This window comes from Atractosteus spatula, chromosome 2 (genome assembly GCF_055471065.1).
Source record: "Atractosteus spatula isolate fAtrSpa1 chromosome 2, fAtrSpa1.hap1, whole genome shotgun sequence".
Lineage (NCBI taxonomy): Eukaryota > Metazoa > Chordata > Actinopteri > Semionotiformes > Lepisosteidae > Atractosteus > Atractosteus spatula.
Window position 1 is genome coordinate 36,927,887 of NC_142707.1, and position 25,858 is coordinate 36,953,744.

The window sequence follows — 25,858 nt, forward strand, 5'->3', positions numbered from 1 at the left end:
TTTCTAACAACGAAAATTATTTAAACTGCGACACTTTTATCATTCAACGAGAGCTCGAAATATCACAAGGATCCTCAAGAGATCAACAAAGACAATAGAAAAAGATATGTGTACTGTATAAGATACTGTCCATGGGAATCCAAGCTTTTTTATCCACGCTAAGTAGTCTTTAAAATTTCTTCATTACACAGTGAAGTCAAAATTCCGGGATGTGCCTGTATGTACACTAGGCAAACGTTCCGAGGTGAAATTCTTCCAGCACAGGGGTACCTTTAAAGCAGAGATGACGGCACCGAATATTTTTGGTGCGCCCTCTCTTTAAAGCCCTGGCCAAATATGAAGACAGTACGTACAGTTGTAATTCAAACTGAATTAAAAACTACACATCCCAGTTACCATGCTGGTGCTTGTGATCATTGCGTTTAACCAACGAAACAGGGCGAAAAATCAGTCACATAACTTTGGGGCTGAGTTTCGAAAGCTTAACCTATCAGCAAGACAGCAAAGACATTTTTCCAAGAAAGTTAAGCCTTTGTCACTAATGAAACCACTAAATAAAGACATAAATATAGAAATGGACAATTAATTGACTTTTATATTTCTAAATATCACAACATTTGAATCCAAGTCATTTTTAATTACAATGGTAAACTGGGTAAACTATCACAAAGCTTTAGAGAACTTAACATTTTTATTATCAACAAATTGTAAATACGACATTTACATTGGCATTATTAATTTTTCACTTGAGTATATGGAGGATTGTGAGAGCAGACCCCCCCTCTTAGGCTACATTTTTATTAAGAAATGGAGGCTGTATGTGTTACAATATAAACATTTACTGTCAAACTTTAAATCAACAGTTGATTTAAAGACGATCTGTCAAAGTGCAATGAAACACAATATTGTTGTTGTTGTTGTTATTGTTGTTTTTATCCTGTAAAGCGTTTTGAGAAGCCACCTTTAAAGGCGCTATATAAAGGCACTGATTCTTATGGAATGTGTTTTCTTTCTTCTTTTTTTTCAGCATGGAATAAACCTATTACAGTACATAAGCTGATACTGTTTAGACTTTTAATTATTTTAAACTGTATTACAGCAGCACAATGTGTTTTTTCATGAAACCTAGAGTAACGAAATGTCTTGCGTTGTTCAGCTAAATATATTTATCACTTACACCTGACACTTGAGGTGCCCGACAAAAACCGGTTGAACAGCTCTGTTGGAGGTTTGCAGATCAGATCAGATTCCCTTCCCCCACAGAAAGACTTATTAGTCGCTATTCACTGCGCAGCGAGCAGCTCCAATTTCAGGCGTAAGCGATAGATCCCAGTTTAGCCGATCTTGTTACAGCATGTTACAGTTTACTCTTATTAACCATATTAATTTTAAGTGCTTAATGCCATTTTTTGACCACACACGAATATTCTTATGTCCATATCTTCGCAAGGGAATCAGTGCGAATTGTAATACTAATTAAATGACCGTGGGCACTTTCCACCTCCTCTGACAGCAGGAACATAACCCATTCTCAGCTCAGCAGCTCATTACAATATAGGGTGTTCGAATCTTTTGCTGCCTTTTGCTGCCTCACAAAGCTTTAGAGAACTTAACATTTCTATTATCAACAAATTGTAAATACGACGTTTACATTGGCAATACTAATTTTTCACTTGAGTGTATGGAGGATTGTCAGCTGTCACTGAGAGCAGTTAATTAAATGTATTTTTTGATTCACAATCAGACAAATGCAACATAAATTGTTATCTTTGTCTTCTAAGTATATTAATAAACTTTCAGCATAGCTTTCTCCCCGTTTAAATTTATTTTTCTTGGGATTTTGGGATCAAACGTGGAAAGATTAGATTGTAATCGTTTTTATTTTTTAAATACATTTTAGAAAAGTGTAACCTATACTAAAAAGCTGTATTTATTTAATACCACTCGATACTTATATTAATGGAGTTTAGTTGATACTGTTTAAACTTTTAATTATTTTAAATTGTATTACAGCATTGTACACATGCTTAAAAGAGGAGAAAACGCAAGCCTTCTTCAGGTGTGAGGGTCTTCTGCTCAGAATGAAATGCTAAAATGTAATGTAGGCTCTGAATGGGTTCAATTATGATTTGGGCTTGATTAAGGTCGCTGCCTTTCATCCAAAATCCTGCTTGAATCCTTCTAAACTAAAAATTAGACATGAGAAGGGGCTCTGGTGAAATTTCTCTTTTTTTAATTTCTCTTTTTTTCTTGGAAAAATATCTTACCCGCTGCAATCCAGGCACAGAAGGATTAAAAGAAGCCAGACAGGCAGGGGGAAGAGTGAGTTCTAAATAAAGAGGTATCCAGGTAACAGTGAAGGTAACAGCCGCAGACGTGGCCTACTTAGCCCGCCAGGGTTACCCTACTTTCCCAGAGGAGGCCCACTGGGAGATAGCGCTCCAGGCGTTCCTCTGGGCCCCCTCTTGGAGCAGGCCCTGGCTCTGGCTGAGCAGGCTGATTCCGTATTCGAGGAGACCGGTGGGCACCAATGGAGGGGCGCACGGGGAATCAGATGGGGAGGAGGAGACACCCAGAGCGGCGATGCTGGGGGAGTGACAATGGCTGGTCATCTGCCACCGCTGTGGGGAGAGGGGACACATCGCACGGGAGTACTGGGCGCTGGAGCCCCGGGGACTCCGGAGGCCGTTGGGAAACGGGAGCTGGGTGGCCTAAAGAGGGGAAGGCCGCCCTTTAGTGACCCTACCCCCACTGCTGCCGTGGGAAGGGTTAGCCACAGCCGGGGCTTATTTCTTCCCTGCCTCATCGAGGGCAGACCCTGCCAGGCCCTTGTCGACACCGGTTCGACCATCACCCTGCTGCGGCCTGGTATCCTGCCGGGCACCAAGGCAGATGGACCCCCAGAGCGCTCACCGTGCACTTTGGGGCTGCGAGGGTGAAACACCCCTTCTACAGTACCTTGCCCCAGTCCATGAGGACTGTATCCTGGGGTTGGACTGGTTGCAGCAGGTGGGTGGTTGCCTAGACTTGGGCCGGCGAGAGTTGGTGGGGCAGGGGGAACGAATCAGTTTCGCGGTGGGCGGGGCGGGAGGTGTCCGGGGTGTGTGGGATGACCGGAGCGGGAAGCGGAGGTGGCAGCGGCGGACGTCGCCTGGGCCTGCCGGAGCCGCAGGTGTCGGGGCGAGCGTGCCAGAGCTGACTCCCAGTATGGTGAGATAAGCTTGCCCCTACCCGGAGTCTGTAAGGCACTCTGTGCACTGTGGGAGGCCTTGGAGGTGAGGAACGGGGTGCTGCGCCAGGGGTGGCAGGTGCCCTCCAGCGGCGAGGTCACTGCTTGGCAGCCTCCAGCTGGCCATGCACCGCTTGGAGAACTGCCCCATAGAGCGACCGCAACACAACAAACTGCCACCTGACCTCGGCGCTGGAGGGTACCCGCCACCCCTGGCGCAGCACCCCGTCCCTCACGCCCAAGTCAAGGCAACCACCCACCTGCTGCAACCAGTCCAATCCCAGGATACAGTCCTCACGGACTGGGGCAAAGTAGAAGGGGTGTTTCACCCTCGCAGCCCCAAAGTGCACGGTGAGCGCCCTGGGGGTCCGGCTGCCTCGGTGCCCGGCAGGACACCAGGCCGCAGCAGGGTGATGGTCGAACCGGTGTCGACGAGGGCCTGGCAGTGTCTGCCCTCGGTGAGGCAGGGAAGGAATAAGCCAACTCTTCCCACAGCAGGCAGGGTGAAGCGCTCCTTGCTTAGAATAGCAATATTATGGACAATCAATTGACAATAAATATAGAAAAGCACATATTAAATTTGGGAAATTTGGTTTCAAAAGTCCTCATATCAACGATGCCTATACTGTTTTCCTCTACAGTATGCTAATCTATTGTAGTGCATTCGCCCCCCTCTTAGGCTGCGCAAACGATCTTTTAGATTTTTATAGAGAAATAGAGGTTGTACAGTATGCGTTACAATATAAACATTTACTGTCAACCTTTAAATCAACAATTGATTTAAAGACGATCGGTCAAAGCGCAATGAGGTTGTACAGTATGCGTTACAATATAAACATTTACTGTCAACCTTTAAATCAACAATTGATTTAAAGACGATCTGTCAAAGCGCAATGAAACCTATTACTCGATTCTTATGGACTCCCGGTCCCGCCAGGGATTAAAAAATAACATGGAATCGCATATCTAAAGAAATAACAGTATACAGTAACTATGTTCATGCACAAACAGTAGCATGTTACATTATTAATTTGGGGGTCTCCTCTTGCCAGAAAGTGCTAAATTGCATTTTGAGTGCAGTTTTGGACTTTTTTTTTAAATTACAACCCATAAATAAGCTGATACTGTTTAGACTTTTTTTTAAACTATTACAGCAGCACAATGTGCTTTTTCAAGGAACCTCCTAGAGTAACAAAATGTCTTGCGTTGTACAGCTTTTCAGCTAAATACTGTACATTTATCGCTTGTGCCTGACATAAGAGGTGCCCGATAGAAACCGGTTGAACAGCTCTGTTGGAAGTTTCGTTAAAAAGGAGGTTTCGTGAAAAAGCTACAGGAGTGCCAATCGTAATCGTTTTTATTTTTAATCGTTCAATGCAGATGGCTGGTGGCATGTTCCATAACAGTATGGTAATTAAAAAACATTAATACTTTCGTTGGAGTTTAAATTAAGCTGATGTTTTATCTAGGGGCTGCTCGCCTGCGTCTGAATAGCGACTTCTAAACTGTGGAAACGTGTCTGTCTTTCCGTAGGGGGAAGGGAATCTGATCTGCAAGGCCCTTTGGCTACAAAAGTAAAAAGAAGGCGCTCTCTCTCTCTCTCTCTTTTGATTATTACATCCAATAATCAAAAATAACACAATAAACATAATAACCATAATAACGACCAACCAACAAAAACAACCATATAAACATAATACCAACCAAAAACATAGATAACAACCACAATACAAAATCAAATATATCAAACCATTAAAGCAAAACCGTCCTCCAATTATCAACAAATCTCAATATCTTGTACGAATTATTCGAAATACAAACCAAAAACAGCCCGCAAACTCTCTCAAATTCTTCCAATTATCATAATCCCGCCCCTTATGCAAAACCAAACCATCCTTGCCCCCTTCTACTTTGAAAATACCTGTGAAACCGGTTTAATTCGTCACAGCCAGCACTCCCGCAGAGAGGGGTGTTGTACTTGCAGTGCATCGGTATAGATGGGAAAGCCAGAACCGACCGCTACGCCGCCCCCGTGTTATGCTCTTCGTTAATGTCTAAGCCGGAACACATCATTATATCTCATTTTGTATTTCTTTAAAAAAAAAAAATTGTTTGCCCAGCCTAACAGTATTGTTGTTATTGTTTTTATCCTGTAAAGCGCTTTAAGGAGCCACCTTTAAAGGCGCCATATACAATAAAGTTCATTATTATTACTATTGTTAATTTGCTGGACAGAGAGGTGAACATTATTATGCAGAAGACAAAGATAGCGATTTACGTTGCATTGTGCATTGTGCTCCTGTAATACAGTTTTAAATAATTAAAAGTCTAAACAGTATCAGCTTTATTTATGGGTTTTAAATAAAGGCGATTTAAACGCGATTTAAATCAATATAAATGTTTATATTGTAACGCATAGGTGACTATTCATTGTTATTAAAATGACTTAAATTCGATCATGTTGTGATATTTAGAAATATAAATTTGTTTGGTGCGAGTGAAGTTTTATTTAATCAGTGACCCAGGGAAACGTTTTATTTTTTCAAAGAAATGTTTGTTAAAAAAAAAGTCATGGCTCCAGCTGGATTCAAACACCCAACGTATGATGTGGGAGTCAGAAACCTAACCTATAGTGCCACCAGCAAGGTCACATGAGGAGTGTTGAAAAAGCCCTACAAACATTATCAACAGACATCGTACAGCGTGTACAATTCTTGTGTTGAGGTACATGAATATAATTATATCGTTATTAATTTCTTTAGATACACGATTCCATATTATATTCCCTTTTAATCAAATTCTAAAAGTATGCTTGTTGACTCCGGTATCACGTGAGTTAAAGACTTCGATGCTTAAAATGTTTAGGGAGAAATGGAATACTGGTGTGTATGTTTTCTTTAAAGTACCGAGACCAGCCATATACTGTATGTTTATGTTCCAAAATTAATATCGTTTATGGCCTTCACACGCGTTACAGTATGCTCCTATTCTTTTTATGCTCAACTACTAAGATTTCCCTTCAGTGGTAAAATTCCATATAAATATTCAATACTAAAATGGGCACAGTAAAGACATTTAAATCTTTCTACGACCGACCAACGCACCACGAGTGCCCCTGTCGGTCAACCAATCACGTACCGCAGTATTTTGCGTCAACGCGCGTCACTATGCGCAAGGCCGTTGCCAATTACCTTTGAATGGCTGCATCTGTAGAAGCATTATGTTGGAAATGCCACAAATCCCCAAAAGACAACTGAATCACACACACACATATACTGTATATAACATGATCAGAACCAACTGCTTGGGCTCAGAACCTAAAAAAAAACAGTTTTCAAATAATTACTATCATATCATGTCCATAATAAACTATAGTCAAAGGCAAAGCTGACAGTTTCCCTAAATTCCCTAATGATATACAGTACTGATACACATTCCCAGGTGCAAACTGCTTTTTTTTATCATTGCCTAAAATAATTGTAGAGGATTATAATTCTTTTGTAATCTCCCCAAAAGATTCTGTGTTATTCATTTTCTTTTGTTGTACAACACAGACTGGACATATGCATACTATGAAACATAATTAAAAACTGAAAGAAAAGACAAGCTATGTGCTCTGTGAAAGCAACATAGTCAATACATCACCCAGAGGGAAAACAGAAGAACATCTATCTGGAGCCTCGTACTGACAGTTACAATCAGCAGTGATGTTTTTTGTGTGTTGTAGCGGCAATGCTTGTTAATAAGACAGAATTAAGTGTTGCTGTGCTTTCCTACATGAGGCCCCATCTCTCCCATCATCTCTGTGGTGCAGCCACAGAGAAGCTGTTCATGCAGGCTGATTTAAGGTTTTCTTGATAAGGGACAACTCCCAAATGGGGATGCACTTAGCTAAGCCTGGCTATCATGATCAATGGTCATCCATTGGTGCCTAAAAGGCTGCAAGATTCCAAGGGAGAGCCTCATCCAAGTGGTTTACAACCCCAAGGTCAGAGGGCATGGTTACTCATCATCAGCCAATCAGGAACTGGTAGGGCCGAGTAACCCACGTGGGTCTCTGATGCCCATGAAACTTTCAGCCAATGAACGAGCTGAAGTTCCTCCAGGTAAAAACAGGCAACACAGAGCTCCAAAACTATTCTAAAGAGAATTCAAGGAAAATTCCAGGGAAAGGCTCCCAAGGGCAGGACGGCCCAGGAGCAAAAAGTATCCCAAGGGCAGTACATTCTCGCAGCGCGCCTCCTGACCATCCTGAGACTCAGCCCGGACAACCACGGAACGGCCAGTGTGTCCGAGTGCCAGTTCTTTGTTCTAAGAGTCGAGAGCGGAGGTTGCCAGCGTAACCAAAAGATCCACCCGAGGTTAGCATCAGCAGCAAGCCTCATGAACAGGTCGGAACTGTGGACAGCTGAATCAGTGTTCAGAACTAGCGCTTCATCAGGAACGAACCGGTCTTCTTCCTGACCTGCTGATACCCACAGTCATCTTTTCTCCTGTGCACAAACTTCGCTAGTTAAAGCCAACACTAACTAGCCGGTCTTCAGAGAGCAGTGCAGCAGGAATCTCTCCAGCCGCACTGAGCACTGCTTGGCACCGAGCCAGAGAGCGCAGATTGGAGCAACAAGCCTGCAACTGTTTCTTTGCTTGCGTCTGCAGGAGATCTGAATCCCCAGAGATTGGATGAGTATTCAACTTCACTGCATTACTGCTCGAGAATTCAACTGTTATCCCAACCAGTTGATATCAATTTAATTCCTAAGAGTTATGTACTTGTTTTGAGTATCTAATGTAGAAGTTGTAACCAAGTTCAATTACGAAATGGTCTAAATGAATGATATACTGAACGTATGTCCTCTTGATATATGTAACTCTTTGTAACTGATTGAATATATATATTTGTATTCTGATAACCCTCACGATAAGATCTGTTAGGTTTACATGCATATTCTATATATTATTAAATGTATCCTTGTGTATTAGTACCTGTGTGTGCGTTGTTTGAGTTATATTGCATGGTTGGATTCTAAGGCCATTAAAAGAATCAATTTTGTGACTTACTGCTACAATTAATAATTGTCCCAGTGAATGCCCAAACCCCTACAGAACTGGTGCCTCGTGAGAGCACACTAGTGTCATAATAGACTTCAAAAGCTTTGCTTTGCATTACATGATATGTTTAGCTGGATGAATGCCCATAGGGTCCTACACACTAGAAACAAAAAACAAAGTATGAATAACCCAGTTATCCAAATTAGAATTCTTTGAAATAAATGGTTTAACTACACACCTTTAATGATTGAGTACTAAAACTACAGATTCCTTCACTCAACACACCAAGATTAAAGAGATTTAAAATGATAAACCATGTCTCTCCATAACATTTCTGTTCATAGGTTCATTAGTCAATTTGCTGCCCTTCAAAACTGTTTTGATGTGATGGTTGAATTAACTGGAGCACTTAAAAACTGGAACAGCGGATATGCAAAATATGCAATATACTGTTCTATTATATTACCCATCCATTTTCAAACTGTTTTGTCAAATACAGGGTTATAGGGGAGCTGGAGCCTGTCTTGCAAGCAACAGGCCAAAGGCAGGGTACATGCTGGAAAGGGCACAGATCCCTTACAGGACACAAAAACACAAACAAGCACAAGCTCACACCACGGCCTATTTTTCCCAGAAGCCAATTAAACTATTAGTATGTCTTTGCACTGTGGGAGGAAACAAGAGTAACCAGGGAAAACCCATATTAATACAGGGAGAACACACAAACTCCACACATATAACACTTCAGTAATTGAATCCAGAACCCCAGCGCTTCAAGGCAGCAATACTAAACACTGTATCACCATGACACCCATATTATATTATTTTTCCATACGTGTAAGTATTTCAGCCTGTAAAGGGGTAGAGGCTGATGAAATGAGATGTCTGATACTTCCAGTTATCCCCTAACTCCTTTCTAGTTTGGTTATCTATTTATCTGGCCTGGAGCAGGGTGCACAATTGATGTCTGCTTTGGTGATTGTTGGTGTCCAGTTTCCTGTGAGCTACATGTCACCATCTTAAGGTAGGGGGATCGCAATGTAAAAAAAATAGTTTTCTGGGAAAGTAATGCCTCTTAAAGAGACAGCCACTCACAGCATCACAATGGGGAGAACATAACTCTATATACTCTAGATAGCACCCCAAAAATTCAACCCAAATTCCCAATTCTGCAAAGTGGCATTGCTAACCACCATACCACTGTGTGACACATAATACATTTATTGTAAGAATTTACATTTTGTAAAAATATCGTTCTTCAACCTCAGAAATATTGCCAGGCTACATCCTATGTTGTCACTAACTGTTGCTGAAAAGCTGGTCAACACTTTTGTTTTCTCTCAAATTGATTACAGTAATGCCCTACTCGCTGGTGTATCTAAATCCACATTGGACAAACTACAATATGTCTAGCCTCACCTATAAGGCTCTACATTGCTTGGTACCTCAGTACCTGTCTGAACTACTATGCCCTACTGCTCAAACCGTAATCTTTGTTCATCTACATGTAATTCTGGTCTCCTCTCTGTCCCCCAAACTTGTCTTCACTCGATGGGTGACAGTTCCTTCTCTTGCTTTGCCCCAAAGCTCTGGAATTTCATATGGATGTAATGTAAGAGATTCACCATTCCAGAGCTCTTTCAAATCTAGACTCAAATTCTTCTTTTTTAGAATAACTTTTATTTAACTGGTTCTGTGTCTGCCCCTTTGTTTTCCTTGTGTATGATTTTCTCTCTCTGTAAAGCACTTTGAGAAGCCAGTTTTAAAGACACTATATTGAATAGAGTTGATTATTAATTGTTATTATCTTCCTCTAAGTTAAAAAATTATGAGATCTCAAAAAAATAATCACATTATTATTCTCCTAGCAAGGTAAATATTAAGTATTGTCATGTACTGAAATTTAGCAATCATGTGTTTGAAATAACAGTTTAAATCTCAAGATGACTAATGTGGACATTGTATTTTTACTCATGAAACATGCTGGCCAAGCATTTCTATGGATTTGAAAACCCTTGGAGAGATGGAACCAGGCTGTGTCAAATCTCCTTCAGCTGACTCTGTGCTAAACTGTACTCTTGGCATCAGAAATGAAAAATAGAGGGCATTGCTTATTTTTGTGTTGAAGGCTGCTCCCAGGGATGACAAGTACTAAGCTGAAAATGGTTTCCAAACTGAGTGGGCACAACATCTGATTTGATTCCAATCAACATAGAACTAAGTAGAAACTATTAATTTTCCAGTATGCACAGTATGGTAGTGCTACTACTGAATATAAATATATATATAAATATACATATATAAAAAGTCCAACTGTATTATTTCTGTCATTCAGGCAAAATTACAATTGGTTTGTAAGTCACTGGATTCCTCCTGTTGCAGAGAAAGTCTTGAGCAGAATTCTGACTCATTCACTCTTGGCTTAGAAGTCACAGAATATGGTTGGTCTCTTTGCTAAGTATTGATTAAGAAAGCAGAACAGAAAGAGAGAATGAGCACATTTTTGCAATACCTTTTAAAGTCCAGTAATCTTACCCAGTGATTGACTGTGATGTCATCGGGTGTAGTGTTAATCTCCACACCACAAGTTCCTCACTGGTTGGTCATGTTTTATATGACTGATTGGTGACATGTAGGCACTTATTTTTGAAGGAGATAACATTTCTATTTTAAGCTTTAGTTCATTGGATGTATGCAATAGAATAACTTGTTGGAAAAAACAAACTAAAGTGCTATTACTCATTGAGGTTAGGGACAGCAATGTGATTTCCAAATCACTACAAATGTCATATAATGACCCCCATAGCATAACTAAGAGAAATCTATCATAAAGGAAAAAAATATGATAAAATTCTGTATACCTGTATTCTGTTTTCACAAACACTATGTCTTTTCAGCTATTACATTTGAATGGCTTTAATTTTATTTGGATATGTACCCTTGCAGCTCACTGAAAATATATTCTGCTTGTCACTATGCAAGAGTAAGTTGTGATGGATCTCTTTTGTGAAGCGTACAAAGCAGGAGCTTATAGCCAAAAGGAAATTGATATGTGTAACTTCATTTTATTTCATAAAGCCAAATGTTATCAGACTGATATGCCAGATAACATAAGACACATACAAAGTGTATTCAAATGGCGTTAAAAAATCCAAATTTAAAGTAGTCCTTTTTTTAAAAAAATTCAATTCAAATTAAATGTTCTACAAATAATTTCACATTAACCTTCAATTTTGGATAGAACCCTGTGTAACCTTGGATGATAACATCTGAATTTGAATATTAGACACATCTAATGATTGTTTCCTTAATCAGTATAAGGAGTAAAAGTAATTTCTGTACTGATCTAAAATCCGTACATTCATGATAAAGACAGAGTGAGTAAAACATAGATATGGTCATAATATACTTCGATTTCAACTATATTTTGAATTTTGTACGAAGTAAAAAAAACAACATTTACATATTCAGGAAAGCAGAATATTAAAGATTGGGAAAAGAAAATTCTCTAGGTACAGGGGGAGAGAATATGAAATTGGTAGAGAATAAATGGCAAGCGTTTCCAAATATGCTTAAACCACAAAATAGATTAATCCCAAAAGAACCCAAATCAAATCAAAAGCTGTAGCCCCAGTGGCTTAATACATCAGATAAAATACAGTGAGAAAGCACTTGGTAAAATGATCAAAAACGAAGCAGATCTAGTTAAAGAAAAAGAACATAATGACCTGCAAGCACAGTTAAGAAGAGGTCATTACAAAGACTGAGAGAGAGGAAAAGAATATTGCTATGGAGGCTGAAATAATAGATTTTCTTTAGTAATTCAAAAGAAAAAAAATTAAAGGGTGAAACAAAGTAGTACAGAGATGAAATGAAACTTTTTGATGAAGAAAAGTAAATGTCCAGTGTATTGAAATATTTCAATCAGATGTTCACCACAGAAGAAATAAAAAATGTGCTTTAGGCTGAAGAAAGTTTAAAATGAAACACTGTTAACACTGAAGAAGCAGAAGAGTCACAGGTACTAGAAACACTTAAAATAATCAAACCTCCAGGGTCTGCTGGTAGTACATAAACTGTACCAATAGAAAAGAACTGTTATTCATAGATTATTAGGAAAATCTTTCCTATGGTCACTCAGAAAGGGGGTAACACAGATTAACTAAAAATGCCTAAAAATGTAAACCCCATCAATTAAAATGTTGGGAAAACTACACCATGTAGTTTTAGACCAAGAAGTCTTCCTTTAATTACATGTAGAGGAATATAAATAAAAGGCAAATAAAAGGTATATACAGTACAGTATTCTAATCTTTGTGGATTTAGAAAACAGTATGTTTTGTTGAACTTGTTAGAGTTTGTTGAGAAACGCTACATGTTGTTGAAAATGCTAAGCTAATGCTAAGAAGTAAATCATGTGATTCTGAATTTACAGTATATAAGATAGGCATTTAAGGAAATACTGTACATGTGTCTGGACTGAAAATTAGTTAATGGATAGGAATAGAGAGAACAGTTAAGGAGTAATTGTTACAATTAGTGTTATAAAATTAATGGACTCTATCCAGACATTTTTTCACATCTGCCGTCTGGCAGATCAACTGTATTATATGGCAGCAATAGGAAAAGAGAGTGTGCAAACAGACAAGCCTGGGGGCACACTGAAGTGAATTTTGGAAGAGTTGGTTTGAGAGGAGATTTGGAGAGAGACTGTGATAGAGTTTCAGAGAGAAACTTAATTTTTGGTAAAAAGATTGTATGAGTTTGGGAGAAAAGGTATTTGGAAGCCGGTATGCACCTTAACTACTGGTTGTGTTAATAGAGAAACTGTAGAGAAGCCTAGTTGGAAGTGCAAAGAAGACCAGTTTTTGAGTTGTTTTGGTTGTTCTCTTATGCTGAAAATAAACAGCACTGCTTTTCATTTTATGACTGCATTTGTATACAATATGTGTTTTACACTATTGCTGCTATGGCACATGACAAATATTATGTAACACCATGTTACAAGTATGTCAGTAATCATGATTCTAGTAAAGCTGAAGCAAACACGAGGGATTAGTAAATACTGTAGAAACTGCAAAAGAAGAATTAAAAAGACTTTAGAATTCAAGACAGGGCAAAGCCCTACTAAATAGGTTGCAATGCATAGAAATGCAGAATGTTACAAGCAGGTAGCAAAACCACACCAATGAAAAAAATGTACGTGTGTACAACACTATCTATTTCATATTCTAAATAATATATGGACACCAATAAAAGGACAAACAAAATGTTAGAATATACACTATAGGTAGAAGTGTAGAATTTAATTCCAGGGATATGATGTTGAATTAAATAATACAAATCACTACTGAGACTCTTTGTACTGTGGTAACAATTTTGGACATCACATCTGGAATCAGTCCTGAGAAGAGGGACCAGGTACTTTTCTGAACTCAAGGGAACGTCTTAACCTAGACAAGCTAAAATAGCTACACCTTGAAGAGAAGACTATGAGCTGATCTTACTGAAGTATTCAAAATGCTCAAAGGCATTGAAAAGGTTAACCATATGTCAACATAGGACACAATAAAAAAATAATAAGAACTGTATTTATGTCTGACAATTAGCAGATATTTTGCAAGTCTCAAATAAGCTATCTAGCCATTCAATTAAACCTGATATTTTTGCTTGTTTCAAGAAATGGCTACATGCGAATCTTGCGTCACTTAGCGATTCGAAAACTAAATGAACAAAATGCCCTTCTCTTGCATGCAAATGATCTTATGTTCTTAGGATATCAATGGCCATCTAATATCTATCATCTAATAATGTTCCTACTATGTGTTATGTAAAAGGTAATGACTGATAAATTAAGAAAAATAAGAGACAGGAGGCAGTGAAATGTGACTTAATATCTTCAACATTTTTTTTCTGAGAGGACTGCCACCCACTATTGTTATTATTGCTTTCCTGTGTCAAGGCTGCTCTTCCTACCAGTCTTCACATGCACAGTTGTTTGCATATTGTAAAACCTGTGTCTTAGGCATGAACAAAGTTTTTTTTCTTTTATGATGACTGCCCATCCACCCGTCTGTTTTCTAGGTCGTGGGGGCAGCAGAGTCTATCCTGGCCGGCAATGGGTGCAAGGCAGGGTACACCTGGCTGGAATGGGATGCTAATCCATCATGGGGCAGACATAGAGACAAGCACACACTCACATCTAGGGCCAATTTTCTCAGAAGCCAAATAGCCACTATGTTTTTGGACTGTGGGAGGAAACCGGCTCACTTGGAGCAAACCCACATGAACATATGGAGAACATTCAAACTCCACACAGATAGCACCCCAGATCTGGGGTTGAACACAGGCCTCCAGTGATGTGTGGAAGCATTTCTACCATGCTGCCATGATAGCTGCCATGAAAAAACAAATGTAAAAGAAAAACCCGATGTGGATTTGACACATATTAAAATTAGATTAATATGTGTCAAATATGCAGCATAGACATGCAGTAAAGATGTTTTTTTTCCACAATACACCTGTAATTGCAGTTATTCAAAAGGTACCACATTGAGAAAGTCATTATAATGAGCAATTGTAGGTACCAGCTGTGACATCTAGCAGGGTGTTTTAGCCCACTATGGTGTAGAAAACGTCAATACAAATTATCAGATACTTCTCTTGACATGCAGAATGCAGAACACAACCTGGCAGCCAGTAACACATATGGTCAACTCTCAAAATAATACAAGAACACCTCGAAAACTATAACGTGAGGTCTCTACATTATTGAAAGAAGCGAGACATTCCAGAGATCCGTGTATCCAGGGTAATGAGAAGAGCAGAGAACTGGACAAATCAAGTAGTAAAAGTTTACCTTATTACTGCAAAACATGAACAGTATTCGACCCTGGGGGCAGAAAAGAAGTAAATAGCTTGCAAAATTACTGTCCCTGAAATAGAACCAACCTTTTGTAACTCTACTGTTGCCTACCTGATTCATGGAAAGTCTATTGCTTAACTATCTATTAAGAATTCCAAGAACATACAGTAGCAGTAAATAAAATCACTAGGCAAATCACACATCTTCATAAGGACTGGTTTGATTACAGTGCAATGCCATAGGTACTGTAGCTGTGCATTGGAAATGTGCCACATAAGTGCACAGGTGGTAGGATGACAGGGCTGCAGAATTGCACAGATGGGAGATCGTGGTAACACAAGGGTATTATTTGCTTACCTTACCATGGCCCTTTTAAGGTGATCTACTTTTCTTATGTGATATTAAGGCAGGTAGACAACATGTTTACTTTCAGCTCCTGGGTGTTTCAGAGTATAAAAAAATAGTTTCATCAATGTTTTTTTCTTGTGCAAAACTCCACAATAGGTGCTCTAGACAACTTCCAGACAGACGAAGTGCTGCAAATCTTGCAGTATTATACTGTCATATACAGCACATACAGTACAAAATTGTATTGATGCACAATTACAGTATCATCTCCCAACTTCATGGGGTATTTGCTAAGATCTATTTAGAGGCTGACATTTCTGCATTACTATGCAGGTCAAGTATAACATACAGTACAGCAAGTATATTATCATGCAGGCTGTATGTAAGTACAGTATACATTTCATAAAGTTACAAAAGCTTTAAAAATTGGTATATACAGTTGCGTATCCATTACACAGGGATTCACTGACATCAAGGTACAAGCACAGACAAGTTGGGCGTTGAAATATTGCTCAGATTACATCAACTATGATTGACTGGATAAATAATAAGGATTTCATGTGACTGTGTTCCTAAACAGCTCATTTTTTGGGTATCTCACCAAAAGACGTCACAATGAAGTGACATGGTCACAACTAAATTCTGGATTTTAAAGGAATGTTTACCGGTCTTTTTTGTTTGCCGGTCTGTTGCATTCTCTGACTGCAATTTGTATGCCATTCCTAAAGGTGTTCAAAAGGTTGTTCCTCCCTTCATTGGAAAGATACCTTAAAATAAAAAAATAAAGAACTGTAGTCTTCACATTCCTGGCTGGTGGGAATTAGGATGGCTGAGGGCCTCTTGGAGAGAACTACTGTGTGTGTGGTTAGACAATTGGATCAGGATTGGCACCATTGTAATCATCACAAAAGACCAAGACAGGATATGTATTACACATACAGTATCAGCAAGGAAATATGGACAAGTGTTCTACTGTACAGTATATCCCCAGACAGTTCTCAGGGTAGAGAACACTTGTCCACATATCCTTGGAATAACTGCAGAAGGATCTCTACCAGCTGGATTGGTCTGTGTAACCATAAATATTCTTACATCACAAATTCATATTTCTAAACAAACACAAAAAAATATGTATTAAATTGTATAATTCTTGACAGGCAGCATTTTTGTACTTACTTTCCACTATGGCTGTTCTATGGAAAACTGAAATGAGGAATCATTAAATTATTAACTTTTGAGTTCCTTCTTACACAAAAAGGCTCATCATTTTCAGTTATCTGATACACATACTGTATCTGAGTTTTAAAGGTGCCCTATAACCACATTACATTTTAAACACACTGAATAAAGATATGCAATATATCTTACTGTCAATAGAATAGGGTAGTTTGTACTTAAAGGTATTTTTTTTCTCCAGGTCAAAACAGTACTGTACAGTATGTGTGGCAGATTTCCAATTCAGGAGGTTACCTCTTCTTTAGCCTAAAAGAAGGCTGCAGGAATCACATACATAAACAACTATATATACCCATAACATTGTACTATTGTGTGCACAATTAACCTGTTTTGGTAGTGATGGTGAGCAATATACCATCAAGGCAGCTGCAGCAATAGTTATAACAAATAATTGTACTAATACTAAAATATACCTGTCTTTATTTTGCAGTATTTATCCACTACCAAAATATCAATCTAATGGAAATATCAAGATCGGCCTATCATAACAGAATAACTTTTTGCTAACACATGATTTCATCAAAGCCATCAAAGACTAAATTTTATATTCATTCCATATGTTCATTCTGTACCTGAACTATAAATAAAGCATATGTTTATGTGTCTGTACATACTGTGTACAGTCTGAATCGAAAGAACGTAAGAAAGGTTAGTAATGACATTAATCCATCTGGCTTGTCTAGCCTATTTGGTACTTAGAAGCTAATTGATCTGAAGATCTCAGCCATTTCTTGAAAGAAGCAACAATCCAAATCATTGGGCCTAGAACAGACACTTAGACTTTATAGTGCCAGTTAGATGAATTAGAATTAATCTAATGAAGCCTTTTTGTATGGAACCCTAAACCATAACAAACAATCCAAGCACTTTTCATGCAGAACACGTTTTGGTACAATCGCATGGTCAAGAGTATCAAATGCTACAGAGTGGTAGAACAGCATAGAAAATAATTTGCCACTCTGGAGCTGCATGCTGACCTTTGAAAAAATTGCTACAACAGGACAATGGCCAAAATTAAGCCTATTCTTTATTTTTCTGCAAAAAGTAGAATTTTTTTTTTAGGCATCAACAACAACAATAATATTTTTTTACTAATTATGACAATTAAAAAAAGCAAAAGCTGAGGTGCTTACTGAGGTGGTTACTGTGCAAAGAAGGAGGAGAAGAGGAAGACACTGATATAAGAAGGGAAGTAATAGAAGGAAGAAAAGTCACCAGGTGAGAGAACCTTGTTTTGTTCGGTCTTAGAGGCCAGATTCTAGTTAAATAATTTGAGCCTTGTTTTACAAAGCTTGATTTCCAATTAAATTAGGAAACTCTGATTTTCTTTATTGTGGAATCTTCAGGCTAAAGACATTCTCTCCTATATGATGGTGTGTTTTGGAATGCAGAAATAGGTTCCTTATTTACTTTTGGGCATCATGGTTAAGGGAGATTTAATAATATTTTGTTAACTTAGTACTAAAATGTGTTTCTCTTGTTGGCTTGCTTAGGATTGGTTTTACAGGGTTAGAACTCTGGGTTTTCTTGGTTTTAAAGAACAAAGGCCTCATAGAAGCCTTGTTTTGTGAGTAGTTTAACATTTTCCTATTGCTGTTATTAATAAATATTTGTTTGTATTAGTTTGCCTAAAGATGTATTTGTCTTTTGACAGAGCTGTGTCACTGAATAAAGAATAAATATATACTTACCACTCAGTAATTTGATATACCCTTTGTATCTGTGACGTTGTTTATTTATTTTAATTATTTCATTACCATTTCTATATTTTCCTGACACTTTCTTTAGTCTTTTTATTCTTGCTATTATTATTATTTTTACTACTACTAAAAACAATAATAGGTGGCACGGTGGCACATTGGTTGGCATTGATGCTTCACAGCCCTGGAGCAATGGGTTGAATTCCAGACCTATGATGCTATCTGTGTGGAGTTTGTATGTTTGCTCTGTGCAAAACAAACTGGTAGCTTAATTGGCTTCTGGGAAAATTGGCCCTAGGTGTGTGTGTATGTCTGTATGTCTGCACTGTGTTGGACTGGTGTCCTGTTCAGGGTGTACACTGACTTGTACCTATTGATTGCCAGGACAAGCTCTGTGGCAAAGCAGCCAGTTAGAACATCCATATGATTTAATCTTCTACTTAAATACACACATGGAAAACTATTTCAGTAGTGATTATTAATTTGGACTTGAGAGAATATTATGGACATCCTCTAGTGCCTTCAGGTGGAATTACAGGCTGCCCGCTACAGCTCCAGTGACCCCGCAAGCCTAAACTGGAAGAAATGGTTTGAAAATGGTTGCATGTAAATATCAAAAACAATAATCCTCATCTTCATCACATTCATCATCATTTTAAGTTCGTTGTTTGATAGTTTAAGCAGCACACAAGCTTCTGAGAGTTCAGTTATTTATTGGCTTCAAGAGGGAGTAACTAATCAGGTGAATGTTAACAGAAGTATGTACATTGTCTTGCAATAGTTTAATGCCCTTCCTACGATGTCAAATTGTATGAAACTACAAATTGATGTATACACATTTTTAATTTAATATTGAATTTAACACCTTAATTCTTAAAAAGAATAGTGCTAAGGATGGAATAAGCTACAGTAAATATCAACAAAATGACTAAAGAGAAAATATTTTTAAAATGTTGATTGCATAAGCATTCTGACCCAAGAGCTTAATATTTGGTGGAAGCACCATTGGTGGCAATTATTGCTGCAAGTCTTTTTGAGTAAGTATCTTTCAACTTTGTACACTGCCTTGCTACTAACGTTGTCCATTCTTGTAAGCAGATTTGCCCAGGCTGTCTCAAGTTGTTTTGGGATTGCTTATAAACAACAGTTCTCAATACAATTCAGGACTTCCAGTGGACCACACAGGGATATGCAATTTCTTACTTCTAAGCCACTTCAATGTAATGTTGCCCTTACACTTTGAGTTATTGTCTACTTGCAAGGTGAATTTTTGTCCCAGTTTAAGTCTGAAGCAGGTTTCCTTTTAGATTCTTCAGTACTTCTGTGTTCACATCACTCTTAACAAACTTCCCAGTCCCTGCTGATGAGATACAGAACCATTAAAGTAATGCTGCCACCATCATTTCTTGACAGTAGTATTTCTGTTGACTTAGTGATGTGCTTTGGTTTTATCAAATGTAATGCTTTGCATTTCGACCAAAATGTTCCAAAAAGTTCTTGGCTGATCACATAACCTTTGTCACATGTTTGCAGTCTCAGTTAAATGTTTTGTTGCAAATCACATGTGGGATTTGAGATGGGTTTTCTATTCTGCTATACAGGCAGCTTTGTGTAGTGCAGGGAATGGTATTGATTTATAGACTTTTTCTCCTTTTTCAGCTATTGAACTCTGTTACTTTTTTTTGTTACCTGACTGTCCAGTTTGGAGTGGCAACTGATCTAAGCTGTATCTGGGTGTTTTCCACTTCTTAATGATCAACTTCACCATGGTAAAAGCAATCTGAAAGGTCTATGAACTATTGTTGTATCCTTTTGATCTGTGCTTTTATAGAACTTTATCCCTGAACTGTTTTGAAAGCTTCTTGGTCTTCATGGTTGGATTTTTGCTTAATATTCACTGTTTGACCGTAGGACCTTACAGAGAGAGGCTATGTATTCTGAAATCATGTGAACCACTATTATTGCACACAGACAGAGGCCATTGAACTAATTGTGTGTCTCATTAAGGCAATTTTGCGCACCTATATTAATTTAGGTTTTCCACATCAAAGGGTTTGAATACAATCATGCATTTTTCTTTCATCTTAATTATCTATTTACTTCTTTTTATTTTTTTGCAGTACACATGCAGGAACTTCCAAAATTACATGATAGAAAAACCTCAGTACTGTATGTGCTGCAGTTTCCTAATCCTTCCGTCCATAGGTCTGAGCAATCTAATTCTATGATCTACATTTTGAAATCTGACAAAAAAATTTTGATGCTAGCTTTTGCAAGTACATTCCTGTCTCTGCAATACTGATAATGCAATGTTTCAATGGTTCTTTAAGATGCGGTAAATAGCAAAAAGTCAAGATGTCAATGTCCTAAGACAATATAGAAAGTTTCATAAGAAATACCTTCCATTTTTTAAAAAGACATATACATGTTTGGTCAGTAGCCTGCATATGGAGTTTGAGTTTGTGTAGATGCATGGTCATGTCATAAACATTAATTGTGTGACTCAATAGTCATCATCCAGCAAGGGTAGTTTTGACTTTTTTCTGACAAATGTCTTGATTGTATCAAGACTGTACACAAAGAATGCTATATATGTCCCATGGCCTAGCCAACGAAAACTTCCAATGAGCTGTGAAATTCAACATTTTTGTATGCACTGCCCATCTCCTCATGCAGTGCTTGAAATGACTGTCCATCAAGGCAGATTGAGCTACAGGAGAATTCATTATCTTCACCACTGTAGTGATCATACTCTAAATTCAGGATTAGAAATTACGCCAAAAATATTGTCTTGATGAATAATGCAACGAAAATGTTCCACGAGGTAATCTGTTTGATCTTGACAAATCACTTCTGTTTTCATAGAAAGGATATAGTCTTTATCCTAAACAAATCCATATTCATCTGTCCAAGGGACCTGGAATGAATAAACATAAAACCTTGCTTTGTTAGGAACCTCTATTTTGTTGAAAATGTCTGACCCTACATTTTGTTCTTAAGATGTTGTACATATACTATACCTACTGAATAATGTTTTTCATAGTACATCAAATAATTTTCATTGGGTAGGTTAATTCGGAGATTAACTAACCAGTCTAGCATAGTTTTTTATCTTTTTTATGGGCGTGTCGCGGTATAACACATTTTAAGCATCAAAGTCTTACATGTGGTTGTTTTGGAAACATTTTTATGTGCTCCTTGCTCCTTCTGACCATGTTACTGTACGTTTATACAGTATACAGTACTTTGTGAGAAAAGTAATAGTTTTAAGCTTTTCTACGAATACGCTCGATATCGGAGTAAACAGAAGCATACTTTTAGAATTTGATTAATAGGGAATATAATATGGAATGCAATTTGTTAAAAGAAAATTGATGGCAACAGCTGGGTTTGAACACTCAACCTCAGCGTTATAAGTCAGTCACTTAAGCGATCACACCACCAAAGTAGACATGTGACAAACCCATATCAATGGAAAGTCTTATACTACTGTTTGTGCAACAGTACATGAATATAGTTATACCATTATTAATTTCTTTAGATACGGGATTCCATATTATATTCCCTATTAATCAAATTCTAAACGTATGCTTCTGTTTACTCCGATATCGAGCATTTTTGCAGAAAAGCTTAAAACTATCACTTTTCTCACAAAGTACTGTATACTGTATAAACATACAGTAATATGGTCAGAAGGAGCAAGGAGCACGTAAAAATGTTTCCGAAATAACCACATGTAAGACTTTGATGCTTAAAATGTTTAGGGAGAAATGGAATACTGGTGTGTATTTTTTCTTTAAAATACCAAGACCAGCCATATACAGTACAATTTACATACAGTAATATGTTTATGTTCCTAAATTAACATCGTTTATGACCTTTAGATGCATTATACTCCTATTCTTTTTATGCTCAGCTACTAAAATTTCCCTTTAGTGGTAAAATTCCATATAAATATTCAATACTAAGTGGATTAAAACGTGCACAGTAAAGAGATTAAATGATTAAATCTTTCCACGACTGACCAATGCACCACGAGTGCCCAAGTCGGTCATTTTGGCCAGCCAATCACGTACCGCAGTATGACGCGATATGACGCGCTATGACGTAATGATTTGCCCGCGGTACAGGTTTGTACCGCACACTTTGAATGGCTGCATCTGTACATGTTTTATGAAGTATACTGACTCCCTGTATTATGAACAAATAATACATACTGTATATAATATGTATTAAGAAAGCATTTTCTTGAAAAAAATGAGTGTAGGTGATGAATTCCTGGATTGAGAGTACGTCTTCAGTCACAGAAAGAGTATTTGGTTGAATACAGAAATGCCATGGCAACTACTAAAGTTAGGCATTTTTTCACATACTGGGAGCATCCATCCATCCTTTCATCTTCTAACTGCTTAGTCCAATTCAGGGTTGTGGGGGAGCCACAGTCTATCCAGGCAAGGAAACCAAATTCAAGAAATCTGTTTGTGGCATTAATCATTTGCTAAAGCCTAATTGCCCTATCATGTTACCTGCTTTTCTGAATTCTTTCTAGATATTGTTGTGATTGAACATGACAACATAACTGGCATAACATTCTCAGTTCTGTGCATATCTCCGTAACACTGCCTTTACACACACCTGACTTTGCTGCAACCATTCTTTCTCACTTTACTCCTGCATGACTTGCTGAAGTGTATCAGATATACTGTAAAACTGTCTTGTTTGTCAGACTCCATTCCCTTTTTTTTCATTTCACTTCAGTTTCTCTGAACATTGCCCCTTGGTGCTTAACAGAATGAATGATTTTCTGAACTTGGAAACCTTTAAAGCAACAATATCAGTGCCTAAAAATCCTGATAGGGATTTTGATCATTTAATAATTTCCAGACAATACTTATTACCTTTCTTGCTGTGATGATTTTAGAAGGTGCTAAATGGGCTAATTAAAGGTGCGAATGTCTCTGCTGTTACAGAGAAATGCTTATCTTACTGTAAACTTTACAAACCCTTTCAATCAGTCTTAAGATTTAATCATTTACACAGCACTATTGTTAAAGTTCCTAATGATCCCACAACTGAAAGGTGATTGGTGCATACATTATTTTAATTCCAAACTCAGCATTCAATACTGAAAATCACAGCATTCTACCTACTGGTCTGTTTGTTTGGCAACTGCCTGTATTTTAAAAGTACCAAACACTTTAATTCATTACTCTAACCCTTTTGAAATATGCTGTATGCATCCAAGAGGCAAAGCTACAACAGTGATCAGCAACAGATATAAGAAACACATCCAGACCCTTCTGTTGATCTTTTTTGTCTAGAAGCTTGTAACTTAATAGCATTGTCAAGGCAGTGTAATTAATTTACATTTAAAACACGTTTTCAATACCTCCTTCATCTCTGTTGAGAGATTAATTGTCTGTTGCCTTCACCTGATTTTCTGATATATGCACGCTGTTTCTCTGCTTTGTGTTAAATCCTGACAGAATTGATCTAGTTCAGGGCAGTGAAAAAAATCCCAAAAGCCTTTTCAGGAAAAAAAGATCTAGTAACAACATTATCTCTCAGATTGTTTAATGTTACAGGCAGATCAGCTAGCAAGCGTTATAAGGTCTTATTTCTGTATTTGACAAAACATTGCTGTTGGGAAATCAGTTATGCCCGAAAATAAAAAAAATGAACTGTTGAGATACTTGGCACTATCCCAGCAATGATTGTGTAGTGCTTAGATTTATTAAATGAAAAATTATTAATTAATTAATTGCTTACACTTATATAGCGCTTTTCTGGACACTCCACTCAAAGTGCTTTACAGGTAATGGGGACTCCCCTCCACCACCACCAATGTGCAGTATCCACCTGGATGATGCGACGGCAGCAGAAAAAGTAGAAATAAAAAGATCTACTGTATGTATGGAGGGAAATTTATACACTGTTTTAAATATTTCTAAGCAGGTTTTGACACTGATTTGAGCTTATCTCTTCTCTCATAAATTCCTTAGTATTTGTTATTTTTGTTAGAATATTATTAATAATATAACATTTAAAGATATGTTTTTTACATTTGTATAATCTAAAAGTAGGACACTATTTGATTACAAAGTATTACTTCAATATAACAAATGACAGTGGCTGGTATGTAATCCCAGATGAGTTTTAGTTGAGATTTAAAACTAGGAGGATGAAGCATCCAGGTTGGCCCATTGACATCTACTGGCTGGAAAGCTGGAAGAGCCTGTGTTATGAGCTGCACCAGAGAAAGAAGGGAGCATGGAAGTGATAGACCAATGAGCCAGGTACACAAACAGTGAAACTTTGAAGAATGAGACTTCAAAGGTGTTTTGGAGAGAAACTGAGTTTACTGGAAGAAGCATTTTGGAAACAGCTTTGTTGAAGCTGGTAAGCATCTTAGCAACCTGGTCGTTGTTAGAGAAGGCTATGGGAAAGACATGTAGTCGGTGATTTGAAGAGGAGTTGAGGATTTTCTTTTGTGTTTTTTTTATTATTTTCCATTCACTGGAAGTAAAGGATCACTAGGTCTTTTCACTGTTGTTTCTTTGTCTGTTTTTTCAGTTTAGAAATGAAGAAGTGTCTCTGGAGACAGATAGATGAAAACTGTATATGAACTTGAAGTGTTAAATGCTCCAGCTCAGACCAGGCAAACCACAAATTTAATCAGTGGCACAAAAAATAGATTACACAATTTAAGAATATAGGATCATATACTGTATGAGGCACAGTGGTTAGCATTGCTGCCTCACAGCCCTTGGATCTGGGTGCAATTCCAGACTTGGGGTACTGTCTGTGTGGAGTTTGTACTGTACAGTATGTTCCCCACGTTAACTGGGTTTCTTTTGTGTGCTCTGGTTTAAACAAAGTCAGTTGGACCTAGTTGGTTAATTGGCATCTGAAAAACTGTCCGTAGTTGTGATTGTGAGCATATCTGTGTCCATCCAGGGTTTAGCATTGAGGCATTTAATTTCACTTAGAATTTATTGTATGCACTAACAGAGGTCATGTACTGTAATCACAAAACATTAACAAATAAAGCTCAGGATGTTTTGTGTAAATTTAAAGATTTCAATTCCAACAAAAAAAAAGTGTCCTGAGAGCTATTCATACCTTGAATGTAAGAGCTTAATTGAAATAAATATTTGGACAATGAGTGAGATCACCTATTTGTTGTATTGGTTGAAAATTAAAAGTTAAAATTTTAAAATCTGTTGGACTGTAGGACCTTGTGATCTGGATTTGACACCTGGCTAACAGTGTTCTCTTTCCCTAGGTATTACAGATCCTAGTTAGGCCACACTATGACACACATATTCACAGTATGCTTCACCAAGCAGCATAAGAATGGTTTGCTATTTATACTCTGACTTTGTGAAAATTTAATTACATATCTCTGGTTTTATACCTTCCCATAAGGAA

At 37.8% G+C, this 25,858-nt stretch overlaps 1 protein-coding gene across 1 annotated transcript in view; it reads left to right on the forward strand.

Moving 5' to 3' along the window:
* sntg2 (syntrophin, gamma 2) overlaps positions 1-25,858 on the forward strand; it is a 375,695-nt gene that overhangs the window by 121,097 nt on the left and 228,740 nt on the right. The gene's annotated exons all lie outside the window — the stretch shown is intronic.